Genomic DNA, 27,669 nt, shown 5'->3' with positions numbered 1-27,669 from the left:
ATTTATATCCCACCCTTTCTCCCAGTAGGAGTCCAGGGAGGCAAACAAAAGCACTAAAACACTGTAAAACATAAAGACAGACTTTAAAATATATTAAACACAACAACCATTAAAAACATATTAAAACATCTTTAAAAACATTTTTTAAAAGCTTTAAAAACATTTAAAAGGTTTAAAAACATTTAAAAGGTTTTAAAAATATTTAAAAGGGCACATGACTCCCGTGCATGGGAGGGCAAAGGCCTGCCCCAGAGAGCCAGCTCCTTCCCCACATGGGGCTCTACATCTTCTTTGAGGAGCCTCCACAAATAAGGCAGCTCCCTCCATGGTGCAAGTAGACCTTCACCCACGCACACATTGAGGGCCACAGGGCTGGGTGATGGGGACACGGCATGATGATGGGGTGGGGCCAGCTAGGGTGTCCCCACGCTCCCCTCCCGCAATTCTCTTGTTATTTTAAAATTAAACAAAATAAATAAGAAGAGAATTGCTTGAAGGGAGCAATTTGACCATGCCATGTCCCCATCGCCCAGTCTCACTGCTCTTGATGTGCAGGAAGGTGATGCTGTAACTTCTGGAGGGCACCCCTGGGTTGAGGAAGGTGACTGCAAAGAAATTGCCTCTCGCCAACCCCGGCTGTTCTGCTGCGATCTAGTGAAGAAACGCCTCCCAGTGCAGTTGGCCAAAGACCTCTGACTAGCGTTCCTGCTGAATTTCCAGGAACGTGTGGATTTTCCTTTTCGAAGGAAGCGTCCCTGGAATTTTGGGTGCGTGCGTGTGTGCAGAATTTTCCAGAGGCCCTCTGTCCAGGCATCCCATCACATACCACCTGTGTGGCTGTAGAAGAGATTTCTTAAAGCCTCTCTTGGCTGCTGTTTGGCACCCAAATGGGCCCTGTGATGCTGCTGTTATTGCCTGCGCTGAGAAAATAACAAATAAGCTGGATGAGTAGTTTAATTCATCTCAGATCCCTATGGCTCTCAGCTCTAGTGAGAGATAATTGGCTGCCTCAGAATTTCTGTCCTGTTTTAATTCCAGCTTCCCAACCACACACTTCCAACCCGGGGTTGAGCTGGCTCTCCGCAGGGTGCTATGCTGGGTGCAGTTGTAGCCACCATCTTATTTTTCCCAAAGTGCAATGCCCCAGATGTTCTGTCATCTCATGGCATTGTGGGTAGAACATGGTGGCTGCTATGCCTTTCTGTTAGCCATCATGTGTAGGTGGTTTGTTGTTGTTGTTGTGTTTACCCACAATGCCACAGGGCAACAGAACTTCTGTGCTGGCTGGGACTGATGGGAGTTGTAGGAAGGTTGTTAGGTCTCCGGTGTTTCGCCTGGAGACTCTTTCACTGAGTCACCTTAACCTCTTGGACTCTTAGCTTTCTTCTTCTTTTTTTTTAAAAAATAAGTTTCTAGGTGGTCTGGTTCAAAAGATATAAACCAAAATGTCAGCCACCCCCCTCCACAACTTCTGTTACTACCGGCTGCTCTAATCCCTGCCCTTTCACATTTTTAGCCAATAAGTAAAGTCACGGTTGTGATTGACAAGATTTGTTTACCCCCCAGGCAATACCTAAACCCCATTTCAAGTTCTGAGAACAGTTTCCTTTTCCTGCTTGTCTCACATGAGGAATTCAGTAAATACATAGCTTTCAGCAGCATAAAGAGTACCTTCTCTGTACAGGATTGGGACTTGCTTCTGAGTAAACATGCATAGGATTGCACTACAACAGAAGATCACAGCAGGATCTTGGTGGGCATACACAGTAAACAATTTTAGTTATAATTATAATAAAAGTATGCATGCAGGGTTTTTTATTACTTGTAAAAATTGCATATTATACATTTTATCTTTCAATTAATTTTTGAATGGTTTTTTAAAAGTGTGCATGCTGCAGTGATACTTTTCTAATTAAGGAGTGAAACAAGCTTTTACTGGACTGTTGAAGAGGGCACTTTGTCTTATTCATAACCTGTTTTGAAAACCTTCCCAGTATGAAATTTTTCTGGGAGTAGAGCTGCAATGCATTCAATTCCATTGAATTCAGTAGGACTTACTTTTGAATAGGTAAGGTTAGGATTGTGCTGAAAATCAGAGACTTTTGAGTGAAATAGAAAAGGATAGTGTTATAAATCTTTCTCTCCCCCTCCGATCCTTTTTTTTTTTTTTTTTAAGAAAGCAGTTACGCAGGGCTTACTTAGGTGTCGTCACTGCTTTTATTTGGCAGGAAACTAATATTTTTTTAAAAAAATGTTCTTCAATGGCCAACTGGTTTTGTCAATAAACTATTACATGGGATGTATGTATTTTTACATCTCCAGTGTGTTTGTGTATATGGAATATTTACAACAACAACAACAACAACAACAAGGTAGGGTCGGAAACCAAGGCAGCTCACAGCAAGAAATAAAGCCATTTAAAATCCAATTACCATAAAACAAGTATAAAACAGTTGCAAAACAGCTCAAAGTGGCCTGATTCTGAATTTTGGATTGGGCGAGTGAAGTTCCTTATCACTGAATTGCAGTCCTGTGCATGCTTCCCTGTCTGAGTAAGCCCCATTGAATACATTGGGACTTGCTTCTGAGTAAACATGCATAGGATTGCACTATAAATATCTTTACAGGTTGTGTAAATAATAAACAACATTCATGCTTATATAAATATTTCTTCAAACTATGTCTTGATATGTATCTGATTTCACACTATGGTTGTAAATTATTATTTACAATTTATTATTTCCTCTACATTTTAAGCATGCCCTTCTTCTTTGGGGTGGTCATGGTCCTCCTCCCCAGTTGTTTGCACCCTGAGGGGCAGATTAGGCTAAGAAATAGTGCATAGCTCATGGTCACCCAGTAACCTTTGTAGCTTATTTCCTTTTAAAAATTTAATTAAAATGATTTATATGCAGGCAAAATTTATGAAGTAATGCAGACCCACATAATACATTTAAAGCACATCCAACTCACATTTAAAGCGCACGACTTCCCCCAAAGAAGCCTGGGAAGTGTAGTTTCCCCCTCACAGTTATAGTTCCCACCACTCTTAACAAACTACAGTTCCCATGATTCTGTGGTGTGATTCATGTGCTTCAAATGTGTTGAATGTGCTTTAAATGCATGGTGTGGATCTGCCCTAGGTATGTTGTGCATTCATTAGTGAATTGAAAAGAACAATTTTAAAAGATACTTTTTAAAATAGGGCTGTAGTTCAGTGGTAGGCCACCATGCTTTGCATGCAAAGGTCCAAAATGCAATCTCTAGAAGAGACTATTGCCTGGAGTCCTGGGGAGCCAATGCTAGTCCATGTCATCAGTACTGAGCTAGATGGTATCAGATGGCCTGAGTCAGTATAAGGTAGATTCTTTTGTGCCTAAAAGAGAAAAGAGACCCAAGGGCCACAGTGACCCTGAAATGTATGTATTTTATTTAAAACATTTCTATACTGCTTTATTGTAAAAAAACTCAAAGCAGTTTATAGAACGAATTAAAACAAAAAAAATATTGGCGAAAACAGTTGAAGACAGGACATGTATTTAAAAACATTCAAAATAATAAAACCAACAATGAGTTAAGAACAGATATAATAGCTTCTACATGCCTGGGTAGGCCTGTCTAAACAAAAACGTTTTTAGCAGGTGTCAAAATGAATACAATGAAGCGCCTGTGTAATGTAAATAGGAAGGGAATTCCAAAGTGTGGGTCCTGCCACATTAAAGGATCAATTTCTTACAAGAGCAAAACAAATACTATGTGGAACCTGTAACATGGAAAGCACGCCTTCAACTTGGCCTAGTAGCAAATCAGCAACCAGTGCAGATTTCAGAGCAGAGGTATTTTGTGCTGATAGGGTCTCACTCTTGTCAGAAATCATCCCACAGCATTCTACACTAACTGTAGCCCCTGGGTCAGGTTGTGCTGCATGGGGATTTCTGTGACTTTCGTTGACTGGCTGACAGGATTTTTTTTAGTTTTGGTTTTTGGTTAGGAATCCTGACTGGTTGTGGGATGCTGAGTTTTCAGTCTTACTCATAGGAATCTTGTTGTGGTTGGTATGGTATTGCATTTAGGAAATCTTCACTGTCTTTTGTTTTTCTTTTTCTATTTGCATTTCATTTATCTCTGACCTTACTGCCTTACATCTGTAGAAGCAACAACAGTGGCACCACGTGGTCAGCTCAACCCCCTTAAACCCTCTGATGATGCACCTTATTTGCATGATGATTTGTTTCTTGCCCAATAGTGGTAAAAGAGAATTCACATACTGGGAAGAGTGGCTTCAATTGCTGTTGTTCCCAGTCTACTGTTTGTGAAGGTAGACCAAACCATGTGTGTTTTCTCTCTGTCAATTATTACTCACTAAAACTGAGTTGGCTGTCAAAGTGACTTTATAGCAGCCCACAGAGTAGGCAGGAAAGAGTAGAGAATCTTCTTAACTTTTACTCACTTCTCAAACCTCTCTCTGCAGTGAAGGGTCAAGTCTGTAAAGAAGTTTGGAGCAGCCATGTTAGAAGGCAGGCAGGGCATTCCAGGCAGTGGGTTGCCAACCTTGCTTTGATATGGATATCGTTGCAGAGGATCCCAACAGCACAATCCTAACAACATCTACTCAGAAGCAAGTCCTGGTGAGTTCTATGGGGCTTAGTCCCTTAGTAAGTGTGATTAGAATTGCAGCCTTCAGGGCCATCCATCTTTAGTCCTGAGTGATCCCATCTAACATCTCCACAACACAAGGGTTTCTTCCTACAAGGGCCTTCTGGTGACTGGCCTGGCGGCGCTTAAACCCTTCTTGCCAGAAGCAAGTAGACTAGATGAAATGTTCCTTACCCAGGCTCTCTGTGCAGGTGAGAAGGAATGATTCTATGACTTCAGCCAGACCTGGGAGCACCCTCATTTAGCTTAGTCTATCTTAATTTCCAATCAGAGAATTTTTTTTGTTTGAGTGGTATGCTCCAAGCAACTGTGGTTGATGCTTAATGTATCATGGTTAATGACTTCACTAAGGCCTGCCCCTGAAATTTCAGGGTTTGGGATACTTCTGACCTGGCAACCCTAAGTTGAAGTCCAAAACTTCTGGAGGGCACCATGTTGTCAAAGGCTGGTTCAGATAATAAGCACTCTCAGGTTTTCCACGGCTGTTGCCAACGTATATAAAGTAGCTTCCCAAAATGGAAGTGATGAGTTTTGATGGCCTGGGAGCTTCCTGGAGGTGTGCATGTGGGTACCCGGACAAGTGTCATGTGACTTCTCAGCCCTAGAATGGGGATCACTTCCCTGCATGGCCTGCCACTACTGCTGTTGCTTAGCTTGGCTTCCTTCCTATGCCCTCTGTGCCCCCCGCCCCCCCCGCCACTGCTTTGGGGTAAGCCGCCGTTAATGAGGCTGCCTGTTCTTTGTGACTTGACAAGCCCTAGTCTGGCTGGCTCTGTCAAGAGCTGGACTTCGTGGAAGGTGCAGAATCCAATCTATATGCAAATGTGTGTGCAAGAAAAATAAAAAAATAAAAAATTAGTGGAGTTTAGGCTGATTGGATCTGCTGTAATGTAAAGAGACAGAACACGCGTATGCAACAGGAGGGTGGGGAGGGGGCAGTGGAGAGGGAGATATGGCAGTGTAAGCTCAGCAGCTGGAACAGAAAATGGATTAAGCTTTGCCATGCTCTAACCATTAGACTTGGTTGCGTTCCAAAGAACCAGGATATTAATTTATTGCATTTGTATGGCACTCTTCTGCCCAATGAGGTCTGTCCTGCATGCATGTTTCAGCTGTGCCAAAATCGCCCCTTCCCCAAATTTTGCTCCCCCATTTGCAGGCAATTTTGGTGTTTTTCCCCCAAGGGTCAAAAGTGAGGCCTTAATGCCAGCCGAGAACATAGGTGGGTCCAGCTCATCATGCCACAGGTACTGCAATCCTCTCATCTGCACAATTAAATTACATGTGCATGAATTGTTTTCCTTTGGACCGGGACATCCTGCCGTTACCACTGACTGACCTACAGCGTTGTCTAACATTTAGACATTCCTCGGTTGTGGAATTCCTTCCTCGCAGAGGTGCATCCGGCAGCATCATTGTTTAGTTTCCCTTGTATGCTGAAGACAGACACTCTTTGCTTGGTCCTTTGACAGCTGAGATACATGTTTTGAGGACCTACCCTAGCCCTGTGATGGTCATTTGTTTTAAATGGTTTTCAGAATTGAATACTAAATTGTTGTAACCCACCCTGAGATCTTAAGGGTGAAGGGTGGGTAAGGCATCAAAATCAATCAATCAGTCATACGCTCCTTGGTGGTGGTTGAGGCAGGACTGCAGTTACGGGATAATCTCTCCAGGGCAAGTGCTAGGAGAACCCCCGCCTCAGTTTTACCTTTTTCTCATTTTCACAAACCCTTTCCATGCAACTGCCTGGAAGGACTTGCAGGAACTCACTTCTCAAGCCCACTGGATGAGCCTGTTTGGAGCTCCAGGGAGAAGTCACTGGGCTATGTTTGATTTAAATGCCTGCTTGCTTCCCTGCCGCCCCGCTGCCCCTGTTTTTCATTTTCCAATACTGTTTCGCCTTCTCTGATTTATTTGCTTTCTGATGTTGTTTGCTGCTTTTGGCAATTCTTAAAAATGGAAACGCGGTTTATAAATGAATGAATGAACAGACAATGACACCTCGCTATCCATTAAAGAAAGTGGATGGGGGTTGGGGGGAGAAGAAGAGAGATCAGGCTTAGTTTCACTCTTGGCATTTCCATAAAAATACATGTAAATGAGGCCCATCCTGAGTAACAGTAGATTATTCATGGTTTTTGTTAAAATATTTGGGGCAACCAACAGCTTTAAACTATTTTTGAGGCTGCAATCTCTTGGGAGACTTTTCTGCCCCAAATCCCTGCCACTGTGAGCACCCCCCACAATTTTTGCCATTATATTTGTAGTTGCTTCTACTTTAAATGTCTCCACTGAAGATGCTTGGAGATCTCTGATGTGCTCCCGTAGAGGAGGAGTCGCTGATGCAATGGTGTCCAAGCTGTCGATCACACGGACGGCTCAAGAAAATTTGCTGCCTCGGAAAGGACGAGATGGCACCACATGCAGCAGCTGACTAGGCTGGCGTTTCCTTCAAGCAGTGTAGGGGATCCCACCCTCGACACCCTCTTAGTTTAGGGGGACCACAAGGCTAGCTTAGGGGGATGCGGCCCCCTCCCAGCACTTGCCACCTGAGGTGGTCGCCTCATGGCAGGGCTGGGACTAGTTTAGCCGGGCGCATGACCGTGCCCTGAGCAGGGCTGAGCGGCCATTTCTAATACGAGCCCCCCACGTGGGGTGCATTTACCACTCAAACCCTCTTGGGGCAGCAGGCCCTGTGGCAGGGGTGAGGCACCAGTTTGCCCCGTAGCTTTAGCTCCCTGCACCCTGTGGGCCAGGTGGGCAGGGCCACCCACCCGTTGGTTGTCTCAAGTCACAATGACATCCGGTGACTCATAGGTGCCCACCTGTCAAGGTTGACTGGTGTGGGAGGGGGAGGGTATGCTTTCCCAGCTTGTTCCCTACAGGGAATGCACCGGTAAAGCAGCACCCCACAGAATCATACCCTCCGGTCAACAGCTGATGATGCAAACCCTCCTGCTCGCACTGTAGCACAGAACCTGTCCCCAGGGTCATTGGGGGGGAGGGGCTGGTAGCTGCCAGCGATGCAGAGGAATGCCGTTGCTGGTGGTCAGGCGACACTTTCACCCCAGGTTTATCCCCCTCTCCATAATGTATTTTATTTATTTTGTTACATTTATATCCTGCTGTGCTTTCACCAAGGCAGCATACTTGTGGTTCTCAGGTGGTCTCTCATCCAGGCATCAACCAGACCTGGACCTGCTTAGCTCCAGCAGTGGTGGCCTCCTGTGCCTTCTGACCATACCCTGGGCCAAGCACCAAATGGTTCCCATTTTGTTGCCTGCAATGGGTTGGAGAATTTGGGGGAGAGGATTTTGGTCCAGGCTTACCCTACCCATCTGAACATGGGAGTGGAGTCTATTCTGCAGACTTTCCCACCACCAGTGGCTCCTCTCACTGTCTGGGCTGCAGCCAGAAACAGGAGAACTCCCTCCCTCCCTCCCTCCTCTGGGGAAATCTCTTCCCCACCATCCCCCATCTCTGAAAAGGCATCCCTTGGTCATTGGTGCCCCCCATGTTTCGGACTGCAGCTTCCGTCAGCCCCAGCATTGTACAGCCGTGCTGCCTGAGGCTGGTGGGAGCTGCAGTCCAAAACATCTGTAGGACACACCAGTTTGGGGAACTCTGTTTTTAGAGAAAGGAAAGGCTGGCTTGTATTATTTTGTTCATCAGCTTTCTTAGTGCCTGTTTAAAGCAAGAAGCACAAAGATGAAACCTCCCAATCCTTTGTTGGATCCAGTGTGCTGCCCCTCAAAGCCAAATTGTGGAGAAAAGTTTCTGTAAAGCTTCCCTTTCTTTGCCCCCCCATCCCAGAAATTCCAGAGGGTTTAATCTGCTTCCAAATTTGCCAAGGCAGTGATGAAGCTTTAATCTTCTGTTCCCTATCAGGGTGAGATCAAGGAGCAAACCATTGTCATCAGGGCTGGGATCTCGATTCCCGCCACCCTTTCTTCTTTTAGGAAACGCAGAGAGGGATGCTTCTGGTATGTTTCTAGGGCAGCTTGTGTTTGGGAAGAGATTCTGGGATTTTGCAGTTGTTGACAGCTGTATCTTTTTCCTATCCTTCCATTTGAGTGGCACAGAGCGGGGTTTTTTCTGATCTGCTCCCCTGCCAGTTATGCCTTTGAAATACCTCACGCTGCCTCAAGCATTTTCAGATCTGTCAGCAAAATCAGCAGGCAGAGGTGTCTGCAAATTGCAGGCATTTCTGGATCTGTCTTTGCTCTGGCAGGTTCAGCCGTTCCCACTGGGAAGAAAGAGAAAAAGATCTGTTTTCCAGCTTGTTCTTTTTTATTTTTTAAAAAGTATCCCACTACTGGCACCATTGTATCCATTTCACACAAGGGTTGGGGCATCCTTGATTTAAAATTTGCTCTCCCAATAGTATCTAAACCGAATTTGCAAATTTACATTTTCAAAGAAGGAACAGATTTTAGGTGTGTATGTTCAGCTTATAGACTTCCAGGCTTTGTGGCAGAGATGTGAAGAACTGAAGACTGGTTACAGGTGATGCAGTCCCTGTAAGGGGCAGAGCACCAGTGATGTGCACCCCATACACAATTTTCTGTGATTAGTTTTCTGGATGCTGCTTCCCTTCTCAGACCCTTCCTGTATTATGTATTATTATGCTCTCCAAAAGCCTTGTAAGAACTTTGCAGGGATATGTAGGATGTCTTTTAATAACCGCAGGGAATTTTAATTATTTTAAAATATAGGGTTTTCATAGTTTAATAGGTATTTTTATGGATGATGAATGACCATCCCTTTTGTAGGCTGATAGTCTCGGTTAGTTGAGGTTCATCAATGAGAGCTAATGACAGGAGAGATGGTCTCATGATAGCTGGAGGCTACTCTCTACTCTTTGGAATTAGATACCCATCAGAGGTTAGAGAAGGTGATACCTCTCCAGCTGAGATGAAGCAGTTTGCTTTTGAAATGACACAAAGAGAATGAGCAGAAAGTTTCTGGCTGGAGGATTAGCAGGGACTGTGGGGGGTGCAGACTTGGGGGGGCTGCACAATTTGCTGTCTGTGAAATCTTCTGCAGGGGTGCTTGTTTGCTTCCAATATGCTCTGCATGTACATGTGTAAACAAAGCAAAATTTTATAAAGCTCTTTTACTCGAAAGAAACGAAACCCTTTATATCTGCCTTGCCATTCAGAACCGGGGAGGATATAGCACTATCCTTCATCTTGTCTATGTTAATGAAATTTTCCTGCCATCAGCTCACGGAAAAGGAAGTGTGGGAGAGTTCACATATGGGTGTACTCCTACTCAAAGCTGCAAATAAAAATTCCTGAGTTTTGCACTATGAAAAATAGATTTCACAGCATTATGGACCATGAAGTGATGGTAGTTGTGAAGTGATGGACAGAGCACAGGCTGGCTGCATTTGGCCCAAGGCTGCCAGTTGCTGAGCTCAAATGCTTCTTCAAGTTGTGCTGTTGAACAGAAACTTGCTCCATTTCCCACCTGGCCCTTCCTCAAAACAGAAGCTGACGTTCTGGGGAATTCAAATGTTTACACCAAAGCAAAGGCTTTTTCCACACAAGGGCATCCATCACTAAGCTGGTGTCCACCAGATGTTTTGGACTACAACCCTCGTCTGGCTGGGGCTCCTGGGAGTTGTGGCCCAAAACTTCTAGATGTTGCTGTGTTGGGTGACAGCTGGAGCATGTCGTTGCTGACCCCATCAGGCCTTGAATTTGCAAAGAAAAACCTTCCTTTGAAGAGTAGGAGGTGCCCTAGGTTTGACTCCTTTGGGCTTGGGGACCCCCTCCTGGGCCTTGATAGATGGCAGACACCCCTCTTTTCCACCTCCCAGCCTCTCTTGCTGCCTTCTGGCCTTCCCTTCGCTTCCCTAGCAAGGAAATAATTGCTAAGTTCTAAAGAGATCTTTCTCCTCTTCCCCTTGCCCTCCTTCCCTCCCAGTTTAATATCAGCAGCTGCACCAAGCTGGCCTCTGGGAGAGAAGGCAGTGGGTAGGATTAATAACCCAGCCTCCAAACTGAGGCATAGCAGCAAAATTAGATGGGCTGGCTGGGAACTATGGTGTGTTGGGGGCAGCGAGGGGAGGGCGGGAGAGGCCAGCTGGCTCCAAGGGACCCAAATAATCCTGTATAAAGCATGTCTGATTAGGAAACTACCAGAGATGGGAATAAAAGAGCTGTCAGTTGCTTTTAAGCAAACAGGTGCTCTGGAAGAAAAAAGACTGTTTTGTGGATGGCCTTGTGTGCTGGCATTCTTAGGGCTGAACTTTCCAAGTGAGTTTCAAGGCAGCAAAGAGGCCACACTTTCTGCCCCACAAGCTCTCACTCTCCTCAATTCTACGTGTGTGGTGGTGGCTGTCATTTTTACTCAATATTAAGAGAAAAGCATTTTGTTCATGCTCAGAAGCGCTGCCATCTTTGTTATGGTATTACACACCTTAGCACTGAAGACAGGTTCTGTGGCGATCCCCCTGTTAAGTGCCAGACTCATGGGAAGCCTTGCATTCTTTACATGCTTGAAGGCGCCCTTGTCCTTACCTTTAGTTCACATTTCCCAGGGCTGACCTGTGGCGTTAATAGCTGCTGGTGGGATAGAACTCTTCTCATAAGCCCTAGTTCTGATTGTTTTGTATTTGAAACTACAGAGTGGAAAGAGCATTTTTCAACAGGGGATGATGTGGGGGGGGGGTTGTTTCATTTTCACATTGGCCCCAAGGTCAATTCAGTTATCGCTTGCTTAATTCCAAATGTGTGCGGGAAGCTGGCTGGATTTGTAGGCCTGTTTTTTTGCAGGTGCATTCTGTAACATGTCCTTGATGCAATAATACTGCCTTAATACTGCCCATCATTCCGCTTTATTAGCTGTTCTGTGATGCTTCCCCAATGTTATCAAATTATTGCCATCCAGAGAGGCATTCTCACACTACAGTGCAACAAAAGTGGGATAAGAAACATGAAGTGGAACATTTGTGGGATGAAAAGTCACAGGATTTCAGCAGGAATTTACAGGACATGTACTGATTGGAAACGAAGCAGTATGTCCGTCCCAAAACATTTGCAGGTGCAAACCTTCCTCAAGTGGGGATATCAGCTAGGATAACTTATGAAGAGCACAAATCATAATGAATGCACAATAACAAGGACTTCTGGAGGGGCTTCCACACCCTGACTATGTCCCCTCCACCTGCAATGTCTTACACCCAAGTTTTAATTGGAGTTGGGCTCTTGAGGGGTTGGCTGCTAGAGTGGCAGAGCTTGATTGTATGACAGTGCAAAGCATTGATAAATGAAAGGGCTTCTGTGCATGTGCAGAGTGCTTCTGCTCTCTTTCTCATTCTATAGCTAGCCTTTCTATGGGGGAGGAGGACCATCACTCACTGGTGGAACATCTACTTCGACTGCATGTAGAAGGTCCAAGTTTCAGTCCCCAGCATCTCTGGGTAGGGCTGAGAATGTCTGAAGTCCCAGGAATATCCTGCCAGAGGATACTAAGCCAAATGGACTGTTGGTCTGACTTGATATAAGGCAGCTCACTATGTCCCTCTGCACAGCTAGGGGTGCCCTCCGAAACAGAAGGCATGACTTTCCCAGAGGGTTAAGCTCCAGCACCTCTTTGCTTTAGAAATCAAGCGCTGGAGATTGGTAGGTCCAGCATCGTCACATTCAAATAATTAATGGATTTGTGACTGTGGGAGAACCTCAGGAGGCTTTGGTGGAATGGAAGTGACTTGTTGAACTCCAGAATTGCCTTTTTTTTTTTTTTTGGCTCATGCATTTGCAAAGTGCAAATTCTTTTGACTTCAACTTTTGTCCCTCTGTCGCTCCAATAGTTAAGTGGCTAACTACCCACTATTATAAATTAATAGTGGCTGTGGCGATATCTGGCTGTTGAGATTAAAGAATGCTGACGTACAAACCCACACTCAATTTCCTGGGAATTACAAAACTGCTAATTTAAAAATGGCAAATTGGACAGCATCACAAAATGCTTGGAAATATTCTCTCTCTGTCTGTGTCTATGCACAGAAATCTCCTCTTCAATCCTTGCCATTTACAGGACAATCCTGGCGTTAAATCTGCATCTCGAAGCCATCATTGAATTTCTTTGTGTAATCTCCGATTTACACATTTGCATGTGAGCATACATGTCTTTTAAACATGCATTTAATTTATAATGCAATAGAAAGTGGGTGGCAGTTTTTATGAAACATAAGACAATGAGAAGGTAGAAGAATAACTCTCCATATTTTAATTTGTTCTGTCGAGCGAAAAGAAGCACATGCCTGTGGGCCCCAAAATGCTGGCCCATATTGAAAGGGTTTCTCTTGCTCCCTGTTGGCGGGCTCAAGGCAGCCCTGCAGAGCCAAGGGTTTCAAACTTCCTGCCTTTGAGAAACCCTTCCGACAAGGAACCGCCTGCCGGAGGGGCGTGCTGAATGTTTGCCTTGGAAATCTAGTGCTGAGCTCATGATGGAAGCTGCTGAATGTTAGATTGTTGGGTTCATCTGCCCAACTATTGTCTACTCTGACCGGTCGTAACTTGGCAAGGTCTCAGGCAGGGTGGATCCAATGGTGGCTGGTGCCCTTTGGGGCTGCTGGGGTGGAAAGACCAACAATAGGTGGAACCACAGCCAATGACCAGCGAAGCCAACTAATCAGTGGAGATGGGTGGCTCCGACGTTGGTGGGGCAGTGAATCCGCTCCAGGTTTAGTCCGAATGTTCAAGGAGCTGTTCAAAGTGCTCAAGGAGCTCGAGGCAGCTCTCCTCCCTCTCCATTTTATCCTCACAACAACTCTGTGAGGTAGGCTAGGCTGAATGACTGTGACTGGTCCAAGGCCACCCAGCAAGCTTTATGGCTGAATGGGGATTTGAACTCTGGTCTCTCAGACCCTAGTCCAACACTGACTACACCATGCTGGCTTTCTCATTAGGCTAATGAAATAAAGAAACATACTGTAGAAAGTTATCCAGGAGTGGACTTTTATGTGACAGGATTGTGAGCTCAGGTCAGTTCTGGTACTGGAAATTAGCTCCTAGTCTCCGAAAGCGCTTAGAGGCACCCCAGGTTAGAGGTTTTATGTTTTCAGTTCCTTTCCTAGTGATCCCCAAGATGGAATTTGCTGCCTTCACAGCAGCCGCACTCTGGGACAAGGACACTCTCTCTGAAGTAACCACCATGATCCCCAAATCTCTTTCTTGGTCGGTCATTGGCAGCTCTCTTTCCTTTCATGATGAGTGGATGCTTGTTTTGCAAGTTTTCGCATGCCTGTGCCATGCGATCTTTCTTTCTTTATTATTGCATTTATATCCCGCCTTTCCTCCAAGAAGTTCAAGGTGGCGTACATGGTTCTTCCCCTCTCTCTTTTATCCTCACAATGACCCTGTGAGGTAAGTTTGGCTGATGATAAAGCTGCAAGGGTTAATGTCTAAATAAAATTGATACTTCAGTTAGTACTAACTGAGTTTACAGTAGCAAGCTTTTGAGCTACACAGAACCTTTTTTTCCCTTTTCCCTTTTCTGTGCCACTGACACGTTTTGGGCAGGAGGCACAGGGGAGGGGGGGAAGGTTCTGTTAATATCTTTGCTGAGCCAGCTGGCCAGGTTTAATCCTTGGCTCAAAGTGCTGACTCCCCCAAACCTCCCCAAAACTGGGTTACAGCCATGGCTGAATCCCTTCACACTGGGAAGAAAAGAGAAAGGAACATAGAAGAGGCATTCTCCTTTTCTAGACAGAGATGCTATGCTGGGGGACAAGGCTGTGTGCAAGCCACAGCTGTTGCCAGTGACAGCTGGTGGCTCCATGCCGGTGGGGCAGTGGAATCCACTCTGGTTCTTAGTCCAAACTTTCAAGGAGCTGCCCAAGGTGTTTCAACACAAAAGTTCAGACTAAAATCTGGAGCAGATTCCACTGCCCCTCGGACATGGGGCTACCAGCTGCCACTTGCTGTTGCTGTAGAGAAGGAGGGAGGAGTCCATCAGGCCTCTGGGCCGAAAGTGGATCTCCACCCCTCTCTGTGTGGCTTTCAGGACTGTCTCCAGGCCACGCCTGTCACTGGCCTGGCTTCACACCCTGCTCTGCCAGTTGTTTGTTTTGGCTTGGCTGCAGTGTGCTCCTGACCTGCAGTAACACCTCTTGCCTGGAGCAAGAAATGTAGCTGGAGAAACCTGCAGCTTGCATGTGGCTGGAAGGCAGCCTGTTTTACAGAGTTAAAGAAGCACATCCTTTGCCCCAGCCACCTCAGGCATGCAGCCTGTGGGCTGAAGCATTGCCCTCCTCTGCTATAGAGGCTGCCCTTTGCCCCCAACACACTCCCAGATGCATGTCATCCCATGGTAATGGAAAGGTGCTTTGTACATGCTCAGAGAACTCTACCATGCCTTCCTAAGAAGAACCCTGCTGGATCAGACCAATACGGGCCCTTTTAGTCCAGCTGTGTCCTTCCTCCTGTGCCCAGTCAGAGGCGACCGGGTGCTCCACAAGCAAGGCATGAAGACAAGCCCTCATGTTCAGCGACTGGCTGCCTCGGGGAAGAGTGAGCATAGAAAAGTGCCAGAGAACAGAAGCAGAGCCCTGAAGCTGGAAGGGGCCAAAGAGGGCCCACTGAGGCCAGCGTCCTGGTTTCACAGTGCCAGCCAGGTGCCCCCATGGGAAGCCCACCAGCGGGATTAGAGGGCAGCGGCAGCCCTCTGCCTGGCAAGTGAGAGCTGCCTTGAGTTCCAGTTTGGAAAAAGAGCGGGGTATAAATAATAATAATAATAATAATAATAAAAGTGGCATTCAGAGGCATTGACTGTCTCCTGCAGGAGAGGGGGATGGGCAAATCTGCCTCTTTTGGTTTCTCAGTTCTGCAACCTTGAGTTCAGTTTTGCACATTTCCACATTAGTTTCCGTTTCTTTTCTTTTTTTAAATGTCCTTATCAACATTTAGTGCAGTTTTCTCAGAAAATATCCATTTTTGTATGCAATTTCTCCTAATACACATATTTTTACAAAGCGATTTTCCCATATGTAATGCATGTTTGTATGTTATTTTCACTAATATGTGCTTTTTAGCACACATTTTTACCCAGATATGTATATATATTTGTATGCATTTGAACTGCATTGCAAAATTTGGAGAAATGCAACTTTTGAAGGACAGCTGTGCTTTGGTTCATATATCACTTTGGAAAGTGCGAACTAGACAGCTTCGCCTTTAAATGTGAACTGAATCAAACTTCTTCCCTATTACTGTGAGTATGTGCTCTCCCACTGAGCTGTGGGGCCTTCTCTTCCCAGTTTCAGAGCTGAAGTCTGACCTGGGAGGAAAACACTCCCTCTCAGAGGAGCTGGGGTTTCAAGTGTGGTCTGATTGCTTTTAAAGTAAACTGGGAAGCGCAAAGGAGCCCCCATTTTTTAATCCTTCGTCCAGAGTGTATGATCCCAGTATGATCTCTCCACCACCTGCCTAGCTGGGTCCAGTTGCTTGCAACCATCATAGAGAGCTGGAACCCCACATATAAAAACCAGCCTAGGTAATGCAACCCCCAGTGTGTGTCATCGCACGGAAGGATGCTGAGTGTGGAGCGGATAGATCCAGGTTTGCCGCTTTCAACCTGGTGTCTTCCAGATCAGCTTTCCCCAATTGGCCCTGCTGGCTGGCTGGGCTGAGGGCATCTGGCATCTGGTGGGCCTCAGGGTTGGGGAAGATGCAGCCATCTCCAGATGCAGATGGCTCAAGCCAGCAATCCAAGTTGGATGTTGCAGCAAAAGTCCTGCAGGCGGCAGGGAGACTCTCGGACAAGTTCTTCGTCGGCCCAGAGATACAGTGATCATAACTTGCCCACCAGAAGGAAATGAGGGGAGCAGGGTTGTAGTTGTCCACGGTCTCAGGGAGAGACTTTTTTGGGAACAGGGTCCCAGCAGAGTCCCTATATCTCCAGCATCCTATGTGCCAAACAGTATGAAAGGGGAGTGTTAGCCACTGAGAAGAGTCTTTTACCATGCTTCCTTGTCCTTTACTGCTGATTGGAGCCAGTCAGAGAGAGAGAAAGTCAGCCAGCCACTGAGAAGATTCTTCTCAGTAGCTAACACACTCTTCTTTCATGCATATTGGTTCCTGTTGTTGTGGGAGAAGGCATTAACAAGGATCGCATTCTCAACCCATCAGCAAAAAGGTGGGGAGGGGTGTGTGGCTGTGACTATCATGAAGGGACTCTGTCCTGCTGAAGTTGCCATTACAGTACTGGAGGGGAAGGGGAGAAATGTGAGAGTTGGTGGGGTCCATCTAGGCTGGCCATCCACGCTTTCTTTTTGTAAGTCACTTTGAGGTTACCTTTTTTGGGGGGGAAAGCGAATAATAATATCCAGCGCGCTGTCCTTGGTGCAACTGGTCGGGGGTGGTGCAGATGCTTTTGCTCTAAGGAGATGGGGCTCTGAGCGCCCTGGCCTCCGGGCCGGCTTCCCGAGGGGCGGGGCGGGCTCTGCGGCGCCTTTAAGAGCCGGCGGGCGGGGCGGGGCCTCTGTCCCCGGGCCCAGCAGAAGGCGCGCGGCTCCGCTCCAGCGCAAGCCCGAAGGCGGTGCTCCGCGAAGGCGCGGCTGGGGGCGCTGGCCCCTTCCCCGAGGGATTCCTCCTCGGGCCGTGCAGGCAGCCGGCTCTGTCTCTTCGGCTGCCCTTGGAGGGGCCGGGAAGGGGCCACGCCGGGGCGCCGTCGCCGTCGTGCCTGAACGGCGGTGGTGCCGACCTCCCCCCGCCCGGCAGCGAGCTAGCGACCTCCTCCTCCTGCAGCCGCTCCATCCCGGCGCCTGGTGCCCATCGCTTGGCAACCCGCCTCCCTTTTTCCTCCTTGGACCCCCACGGGGGATGCTCTGCTTCTCCCCCCCGTCAGAGTCCCGCCGTGTTTTCCTGCTCCCTCCTCGGAAGGCTTCTTGCCCGCCCGTCCGCGCGCCCCTCCCTCCTTGGCTGGCTCCTGCCGCGATGCCCACCGTGGGCGTGGGCCGCCCGTTCCCCGGCGAAGACATCACCCTTCCCGGCACACCAGCCGCGTAGCTGGGGGAGGGCGGGCCGCTGGACAGAAAGAGGGAGGGCGCTGTTTCGCCCCCGTTTCCGAGCTGGGAGAGTCCGCGAGGGCAGCCGAGGAGCGGCGCCGAGGACGAGGGAGCCCCCCGGGGCAGGGGCTGCCGTGCAGCGAGAGCCGAGGGGCTGCGGCCGGAGGAGAGCGTGGCCGGCGCGACGGCTTTGTAGCCCCTTTGGCCCTCTCCAGGCGCAAGACGGCTCCCCTAGCCAAGAACGGCGGCCCTGTGGACTCGGGGGGCCGCTGGCTTGCAAGGGCACTTTAGCCGGCTCCACGCCCTGCCGGAGGAGAGCGGGCCCCATACCCCACCCCACCCTCTATCTCCCGGTCGGAGTCAAACTGGAGAGAGGCAGAAGCAACTCCTCTGTCGCTTGGCGCGCACTGCTTAGGATTTGCCTCCAAATGATCTCGGAGGAGGGTACTGGAGGACAATAAACACACCCGGCGGAGAACAGGGCTCCCTCTTTGTCCTGTGCGGCATCAGTTTGGGAGGTGAAGAAGAGGCGCCCCTCCCGGTGCAGCGCTGTGGAGACCCTTGGCTGGGCACCTCCAGCCCGTCTTTGCAGAGAGAGAGAGAGAGTTGTCGGCTGGGGTGAACCCCCGTTTTGCCCTGTGGCTGCCTGGTAGATAGATCTATACTTTGTTGCAGGGAAGTGGAGCTCAGGGGTGCCAATGGCTGTGCAGCCTGGCTTGCCCTGTGCCATTGTTCTCCCATCCAAGCCGGCACATCAGTTTGCCCGATGGTAGCTGGGCTGCATATATTGGGGACTTGGAAGAAGCATGGATGGTGGAGCTACCCTAAGAACTGGCTGCTGTGGCGAGTGAATGTGCCTGCCTATGGGTGCCTGGAGCTGGAAAGGAAGGTAGGTTGCCAGGATGGGCTACTGGGCTTCTTGAAGCCAGAGGCTTCTGTCCAGATGACTTGTCTGGAATCTGAGAAAGATGGGAAGGGTAATGGTGGTGGACACCCGGGCTTTAAAAATTGATTTGTGACATTTGTAGCGTGCTCTGCCTTGTGGGTCTTACAAAATCTTGCCCAAATAGAAATCCGTGTTGCTAAAGAGCTCTCAGTTGTATCCACCAGGCAGAAACATTTTGGAGGTTAGATTTGTGACTTTAAAAAAAAAAGATAGCTAAAAGGAGGCAGGGAGAAGAGAAGGTGTAATAGGAGAAGCCAGAGTTTTATACATATAAAGGTGGGTTTTTGAGCATGTGCAGAGTGTCTTTCCCTTGCCACTGAGTTACTACCCCTAATGAGGGCTCATCAGAGCTTGGCCATCAGAGCTGTTTTTAAATCCCAGGTCCTGAACTGGGAAGAGAGGAAGATGAAAGAATGTGTGCAGAGTGCCTTTCCCCATCACTGCTGAGTAATCAAGTCCCTTGTAGAAGGCATGGAAACTAATGGATTAGTCTCATGCCATTTCATCTTATTTCCTGTATTTTCTCACTTGTGTAATCTCCCCTCCTTCCTCCCTGATAACCTTTTTTTTTTCTTAATCTGCTCGTATTCCGTGCTGTGTGTGTCGCACAGTAAGAAGACTGATCAGTGGAGATTTTTTTTAAAAGGACTCTGAGAACTCTCTAAATGGCCATCAAAACCATGGCTGATGATATTGCTATCGATTGCTGTGATATACCATTTGCGTGCCAAAGTGCTTTATAGTGACTGTCTTCTTAACCAAGGAAAGTGATTAAGATGGTTTCAAGAACCCCTCTTGGTAATATGGGGATGTTAATGACGGAGATATTAACGATGTAACTTATGGGCTTGCCCTTTGAGCCAGGAGATATATTATACAGCGATTCATAACAGTATGATCTTCCTCTTTGTGCCTGCCTCACCCAAACACTGGAGAGAAGTTGCTTCTTTCTTTAAATCAAGCAGAGGTCCTTCTTCTCAGGAGGCTTTCTGGGTGGACAGTGATTCCTCTGGACTGAGACATTTTGCTGCCCCAAAGTGACTGTCCCAAAGGTGAATCTCAAGAGCCTTTGCAGTGTGTGTGGGGTGCAACTCTTGGGTTGTGTGCAGCCTTGTTGGCACCCCAAAATCCACTGATCAGACACAGAATCGCTCTGTGGGCTAAGATAATGAACAAGATTAAGCAACTCTACAACACTTAAAAATGGCTTTGTGTCGATCTCTGAGATGTAAGTTGCAGCAGGTGTCTGGATGGCCTGTCTTATGCTCCTGAGCGCAGATTTCCATCTTGCAGCCTTTGTTGGCCAGCTCCAACCCAGTTTTCTGAAATATTACTGTTTAATTTCAGCCATTTGGGAGCTGGTGGGTTTTGCCATAGTAATCCCCTCAGAATCCCTCTAACAAGTGAGCATGAGTTTTGACTGTAAGTATTTTGGGAATGTAAGTTGTTAAACAGTTAGGTTAAGGCAGCCGTCATTGATCTGCTCCTCCCCAGATGTTTTGGATTACAACTCCCATCAGTCTTTCTGTTCTGGGGCTGATGGCGGATGTAGTCCTAAATGCCTGGAGGGCACCAAGGTCGTGACAGCTGGCTTAAGGGAAGAGACTGTCTAGTAAAGTTCTTGCTTGCAACAGGGGCAAGAGTATAGGAGTGCAATCCAGACATCTTTGTACTGTGTAACACACTGTGTCCTGGGAATTGAGGGTAGCCATCCTGCTGCTCTCCTGGGGTTGTGGATTTTCACTTGTATCATCCCTGACCATTAGCCTTGTTGGCTAGGGCTGGAGGGAGTTTAGCCTATGACATCTGAAGGGTACCAGATTGGCTACCCCTGTTATTTCTCTTTGCTTCTCTTTCTCAAGTCTCTAGTCCTCAGAGAGGTGGGAAGAAGTTTAGAAGGTTGTATCCAAAGGCTTGAAATTTTGTGCATGGAAAGTAGCATGTTGTTGACACTATGTGAACTTTTCCCCAAAGTGAATCTCTCCTCTCCCCCCCCCCCAGCCCAGCCTTGGCTCAGCACTAGAAATAGAATCCTACAAGAGGCAGTGGCAATTCTCAAATGATAAAAGGTTGGGATTTTTTGAATTGCTCCCTGCCCTTCCTTGGGGCTTCTGTTCTTTTTACCTCTCCTGCTTGCACCCCTCCCTACATTTTACGTCCTTATTTCACTTCCTAATGTGATCTAAATAAATTCTGTAACAAGCAAGCCCAAAGTCTTGCAATATTAATGCATCATACATAACTTGCATAAATTAGTTGCAGCACGAATCTGGACTTTCTTGGAGCAAAAATCAGGACTTCATGTATAGTATGTGCATTATGGATCAAGAATTCCTCAGGTGCATCATCCTCTATGGAGTTTTGAACGACCTCCGTGCCTGTTTCCACAAAAGACCTCAAGACAGAACTGTGAACCTCCCTGGTGTTTTCCTCCTGTCCCTGTAGTTTGGCTTACTTGCTTATCTCGACAACTAAAAACAGAGTTAAGGGGAAAATATGTACAGAGAATACGAAATTCTTTATTACAGTGAAAACACTATCATATATTTATTCAAGTAGTCTGCTGATAGATTCTTAATAGACCACATAGCGTGCAGTGCATTTCCGCATGAGTGAAACACATGTAAACACAAGGTCTTCATCAGTGGCCTACTATAACATTAAAAAACATAGCAAATCTGTAAAACAAAAGGGACATACTTAAGGCCAGCCCTTCTAAACTAATATACAAAGCATATCTCAAAAATGTCAAACTAAAAACCTACTAACAGGCTTTGACATCGGGTGTGTATAAAACTTTAAAGGAGGGAGACAAAACAGTTCATTTCAAACCTCTGGCCTAAACAGCTGGCCTGGATAGATAAACTGACCATTTTCAGTAATGACCAATGAAGCTCGTATAGACATCTACTCTCTCAAGCCCCAAATCGGCCTGGATAGTGGGGGGCTGGGGGGATGGCTGGTCTGTAGAAGAGCTTGCCTTGGATGAAGGGGGAGTCGGGTTAGATCCATAATCTTCAGCTTTTTCTGACCTTCAATGCCAGTCATGTATTTGGTAATCCTTTAACAAAAACACCCATGTATGGTGGTAGTGTTGCTGTTACAACCCACCTTGGACCAGGCCATGACCTCTAGGGAGTCCCAACCCACCAGCTGAAGACCAACGGATTAGATGACTTTTAAGTCTCCTGCAGTGCCCCACTTTGGTGTCAAGAAAGCCTGAAGAGCAGAGAGACATAAGAGCAAAAAGGCAATTGGTTGTATATGTATGTATGTACTGCCTTCAACTAGATTCCGACTTATGGCGACCCTGTGAATAGGGTTTTCATGAGGCTGAGAGGCAGTGACTGGCCCAAGGTCACCCAGTGAGCTTCATGGCTGTGTGGGGATTCGAACCCTGGTCTCCCACATCATAGTCCAACACCTTAACCACTACGCCACACTGGCAATTGGTTGTATGCCCCCCCTCCAGTTCCAGGAAGGGGGCAGAAAAAGAATCTGATTCTTTCCTGGCCCACCCCTCAACCTGACCCGTTCAGGCCCCCCCACGTCCCCCTTGCTTGCAATGCTGTGTGTCATCAAAGCAGTTTGGCTGCCGCTCACAGCATTGTCCGCAAGGACTCCTGGTGGCTCTGAAATGAATGCGGCAGGTGGGGTGGGAGTGGGGAAAAGGGCAGGCATTTAGCCTGCTGAATGAGGGGGTTGGATCCTGATGAAAGTAATTTGTTGTTGGGGGAGGAATGAGGAGTGCCGTCATGTCATGCCCGTTGACTCAGCTCTCCATATGCTGGGCCTTTGGATGGCTCACGGGTGTGCAAGCTTTTGGGTGGCTCTCCTGCCTAGATGTGCTGTGCCACCTTAGTTGTGGGGCTTGCCCCCCACCAAAGCCTGCTGCAGTCTTGGGTTTTTACTATTATTGTCTGTGGGCTGCCACCCTAAGTACCTGCCTTGTGCCTCGCTTGGTAGTACCTGTGGTATAGAAAGGCATCCTGGCCAGAGTGCAGCGCCTTCCAGGATATGTGCTGCATAACTGTGGACCCCCGCACACAACCCCTTTGCCGTTTGAGAGGGTGGTTCTGTTTTCAGCCCCCCAAAGGCTACTTTGCACATGGCACCTAAGAAATGTCTCAGTGCATGAATGTGGCGAATGTGTGTTTGCAAGATATGCTAGCAACCGGGACTTGTTGCAGTTCTGCGTTGTTGAGGGTGAACTTGATGGCTTTCCTGGGTTTTTCTTCTGTGCAATGACACCCCCCCCCCGAAAAAAAAAGTTTAACTTCTTCAGGTGATTCCTCTTGGGTGCTGCAAGTCTGTTCACAGACTGGGAGGGACTTTCATGGGACTGATAGCAGCCAAGGAGACCACACAGCAGGCTTCGTGGGCTGCCAAGCACAGACGTAGCACAGGGTGGAAGACAGCTGGGCCATTTTCTGATCTTGTGTTGGTGCATGAAAACAGCACCCCATGTGCCAACCTTAGTGTGGGATCCCACTCCCTTTATCTCAGGTGATTGCTATGGTAGGATGGAGAGCTCAAGACAAAATCCAACCTCTCGGTCTTTTTCTTCCATGCAAGTTACTAGTCCTCAAGAGATGCAAAGAAAATGCTCTCTCAGTTCCTTAGTCTCTGAAAATTTTCATTCCAGATGTTGATAGGTGTTTGTGTCTGTGTGTGTGAGAGAGAATTGGTTATATCCAGTGCTAGCCCTACTCAGAGTATACCCACTGAAATTGATGGACATGACTATCTTAGGTCCATTAATTTCACTGGGTCCACTCTGAGTAGAACTTAGCTGGATACAACTCTATGTCTTTGTGCTATAAGAGAAAAGGTGTATATACAGCCACACATAAACTTTTTATTTGCGGGGGGCGGGTGGGGGAGCAGTCTCTTCAAGAATGCCTGAACCTAAGATCATCTGATTTTTTTTTTAGAAAAAGTGTGTGTGTAGGAGCAAATCTACTTAACAAAGGAAAAAATCTGCCTGTAGCTTGAACTTCTGTTGAACTTTTTGGGCCCACGGATTCCCATGCCGTCAGCGAAAGCAAAATAGCTCCTAATTATGCTCTTCATTTATTAATTAGCTGGTGATGGCTGGAGGTAGCATGCCATCCACCCCCGGATTTAATTCCCTACCTCTTTGCTCTTAATTGTAACAAACTATGCGGAAGAGCAACACCAAAGTAATTTCCCTTCTGGAAGCATCGCTCTCTGCTTTGGACACTCAAGCGAGATGGCTGGATCTGTTAACCACTGCATGTCTGGGCTGGATTAGAGGTGCAGTTTTGACTTCTGCACCCTCGCTGACAATCTCCTTATTTGAACAGAGTCAGTTTTGCAGATTTGAGCAAGGAGCAGAGCCATAACAACCCATGCGGAGCCAGGGACAGCTCAAAATGTTCTGTCTCACTTTTCTTTCTCTTCTAGTGGGGAAAAAAGCTCAAAGCTCAGCCGAGAGAGTCTGAGGGCTTAATTTGAGTCCTAGAACTGTTTTGTTTAAATGTCAGGGAGTGGTGGAGGAACACTAAATAAAGAAGACAGTAGCGTATATGATCATGTGCAGAGTGCTTTCTCATCCCCCACTGAGTAACGTCACTCAAGCCGTAGTTTTGGAGTCAGGGATCAGGACTGTCAGACATTAAACCCAGCACCAGGGGTGTAGATGTCCAGGGTCTTGAGGGTCTTAGACCCCTTACTTTTTGGGGAGCCAGGTCCCAGTAGGCTCTCTATGTGTCCAGCATCCTATGAGCCAATCAGCATGAAAGGGTTGTGTCTTAGCTGCTGAGAAGAGTCTTCTAACATGTGTCCTTGTCCTTTCCTGCTGATTGGAGCCAATAAGAGTGAAAGGGAGTGTGTCAGCTACTGAAAAGACTCAGTAGCTAACACAGTCCCCGTTCATGCTGATTGGTTCCTAGGGACATATGTTGTTGTGGAAGAAGGCATTAATGAGGATCTCGTTCTCAGTACAGCAGCAAAAAAGGGGGGAGGGGGAAGAGGTGTGGTTTTGTTCCAGCCCAAAACCAGGAGGAGGGGAGGAGGAGAAAAGGAGAGAAAAAATACATTCAGTGGGGGAGGGGGAGTGTGTGTGCACGCGTGTTTGATGGTGTTTTACCTTTTAATGCTGTTGTATATATATGTGTCGTGCTTGATAAGGTGAAATGCAAATGAATATGCCTCAGAACGTGTATAGTGCAACCAACACCAGATCAGGAATTCCATGCCTTAAGTTTCCCCATAAAACTCATAAGCTCTGCCCAAGTTACTCTGAGTCTTAGTTTGGCATCCAGGAAGGGTAACTCAGCAAAGGAAGTGCCTTACAGCATAATGATGATGATGAAAAACTGCCTGCATGGGCTAAAACCTCTCTCTTTTTCTAACATCTAGGTATGTGTGGAAGTGTCGGAGAGTCGCGATGCTGGGAACGGAGAGTTCTGAGCGAGCTTATGTGTGTGTGTGTTTGAATCCTTGCTAAAGATTATACCTTCCCTGCAAATTAGTCATAGACAGAGACTTTAAGCTTTAAAATAAGAAAGAACTACTTTATTCTGGAAGTACATAGTTGATAGGAAAGAGTCCTATATCTAACTAACTAGCTACGTTGGAGAAGCAAACACTGAGCCCTCATGCTTGGAGGAGAGGGAGAGACAAAGAAATATGTCTGCTCTTCCTCACGAGAGAAAGAAGAAGGTAAGAAGGAGGGAAGGAACTGTGATCAACATCCTTTGCATATCAGTCTAGCAGGAAGGAAGAGACAGCAGGAGATCAAAGGACAGGTATAGCCTAGCAACCAAGAGGTCTCCTCTCTAGCTATCCTTTTTAACCCCATGCAGCCTCAACCCACAAGTTGGAGTTGAACCACACATATTCCAACAGGAAGGAGGAGGAGGTGGAAAAATCTCTTCCTACCTTCCAGAAGGTGGCAATGTTCAAAGGGTTACAAATTCCTATGCAAAATGAGTGTCTGGCCTGCTTATAGAGTGTGAATTCCTTTATTTAGGAAAAACAGTCTTATCTTAACCCAGCAGCAAAAAAATAGAGAGATTGGGGGTGGGGAGCCTATGCGCACAGCAGTTTTCTTTTAAAAAAATTGCGCTTTTCTTTATTGTTGTAGGACTTTCTGTGTCAATTGTGCAGGCCACAGTGACTGTCAATTGCAAGCAAGCCTTTATTAGTTCCTACTTTAAAAAGCAAAGACAAGCTCTGGAGGGTGAGAATTCGGTAATTGTAGAAGAGACAGTGAATCCTGGTGATAGCATCCCATCTACATCATCAAGCAGTTTGGTAGCACCAGGAGATGAACATGTGGACACTGAATTCAGTAGTTCAAGCAGTACCTCTGACAGTGAGAAAGGACAGTCAAATGGTGACAGTGACAGAGAAGCAGGAAGCAGAATTCAAGCCTGGCCAGATTATTCTATAATCTTAGAAGGGAGTGTGGCTGTGACTTTTACTTATTTTTTATTATTTAAAATCTTTCTACCCTACAATGGGACACTCAGGGTGGCTCACAATGCAATCAAACACAATAAGTAAAAACACAAAAACATTAAAATAGATAAAAGTACATAAAATACAGTTAACAGTTCACCATCATGAAGAGACCCCTGAGCACCTCTCTTTTTAGACCCAGCGCCTTTCCTTGTCTGTTCTCTCCAGCTAGTTTGTATGCTACTGAGACAAGAGGAAACTTTATCATCTTCTTTCTTTTTGCTAGTGATATTACTTCAGCTCTTCCAGGGCCACGCTCTTAACGCTGAAACCTGTTTCCAGAAACCTGACGGTGAGTGGGAGCGAAGTAGTTATGAACATGCCAAGTCCTGGGGCTCAAGGATACCAGGACACCACAAAATCTGAAAGCTCTTTTTGGGCTTTCTGATTCCAGAATTGTGTGTGCAGATTATGGTCATGCTGCAAAGGCTCTTTTCACATGCTCAGAGGCTCCCACATAGTTGTTTTTGTTTATTATTTATTTATTACAGTTATATCCCACCTTCCAAGGAGCTCAAGGTGGCGTACAAACCTGGTTCTCTCTGATTTTATCCCCACAGCAACCTTGTGAGGTAGGTTAGGCTGAGAGTCTGTGACTGGCCCAAGGTCATCCAGTGAACTTCATGACTGAGAGGGGATTTGAACCTTGGTCTCCCAGGTCCCAGACTGACACTCTAACCACTATACTACACTGGCTCATGTACACAAGACCAGGGTACAAGCCCTGGGTTTTAATGTCTCAGTTATGAAACTTTTAAATACCGTTAGGCAAGCAAGCCACTTCCTCTCTTCCTCACATTTCTGTCCTCAGAGCAACATGGGGATCTCTCAATACTGAGCTATCCTGCAAGGCTGTTGTAAGGCTTGCTAACATAATGGTGTACGTGAAGCAGTTTGAGCATTTAAGAAAAGTGCGTATCGATATACCAAGTTGGGCAGCAATCAATAGACTGTCATGTCTAGTGAGGACAATTTTTTGTCCGTGGAGCTTTAAACCCCTGATATTTTTGTTTTGAAAAATGGAAATGGGCTGCCTTCAAGTCTACCCCAACTTATGGCGACCCTACGAATAGGGTTTTCATGGTAAGCGGTATTCAGAGGGGGTTTCCCATTGCCTTCCTCTGAGACTGAGAGGCAGTGACTGACCCAAGGTCACCCAGGGAGCTTCGTGGCTGTGTGGGGATTCGAACCCTGGTCTCCCAGGTCGTAGTCCAACACCTTAACCACTACACCACACTAATATGGGGGTGCTTCTAGACTGGTGTCTCCTGTGGAATTTGCAGCGTCCACATGATGTTGACATCAAAATGCCAGCATGTATTTTCCCCCTTTTAATCCAGATTTACCCCTTTCTGGGGAAAATCCGATTAGTAAAAAAACACAGCCCTGTTGCCAACGCCCTGTTTACAATCAAGTCTCTTGTTTGGACACTCCCATGGAATAACAAAAGTGGCTATATTAAATCTGACTGTTCCTCCTAGCAATTAGTGGTAGGTTTTGTTTTTAACTGATATTTTTTTTCAGTCCACGGTTCCTTCAGTAGCTATATTGAGTTTTG

The 27,669-nt window shown here is 46.9% G+C and overlaps 1 protein-coding gene across 4 annotated transcripts in view; it reads left to right on the top strand.

Annotated features, from left to right (window-relative positions):
* Positions 1-27,669, top strand: part of LOC133370585 (leucine-rich repeat and fibronectin type III domain-containing protein 1-like protein) — a 138,614-nt gene that overhangs the window by 87,483 nt on the left and 23,462 nt on the right. For 2 of the 4 annotated variants that reach the window (XM_061597112.1, XM_061597114.1), the window contains exon 1: positions 17,168-18,566. The exons of the other annotated variants lie outside the window; for them this stretch is intronic. The gene's annotated coding sequence lies outside the window, so the exon portion shown is untranslated. Of the gene's footprint in view, positions 1-17,167; positions 18,567-27,669 lie in introns of those variants that run through there. 4 annotated transcript variants of the gene reach the window in all.

Source organism: Rhineura floridana, chromosome 15, assembly GCF_030035675.1.
Source record: "Rhineura floridana isolate rRhiFlo1 chromosome 15, rRhiFlo1.hap2, whole genome shotgun sequence".
Classification (NCBI taxonomy): Eukaryota; Metazoa; Chordata; class Lepidosauria; order Squamata; family Rhineuridae; genus Rhineura; species Rhineura floridana.
The sequence above is the reverse complement of the archived record's forward strand: the minus strand, read 5'-3'. Positions and strand labels throughout refer to the sequence as shown.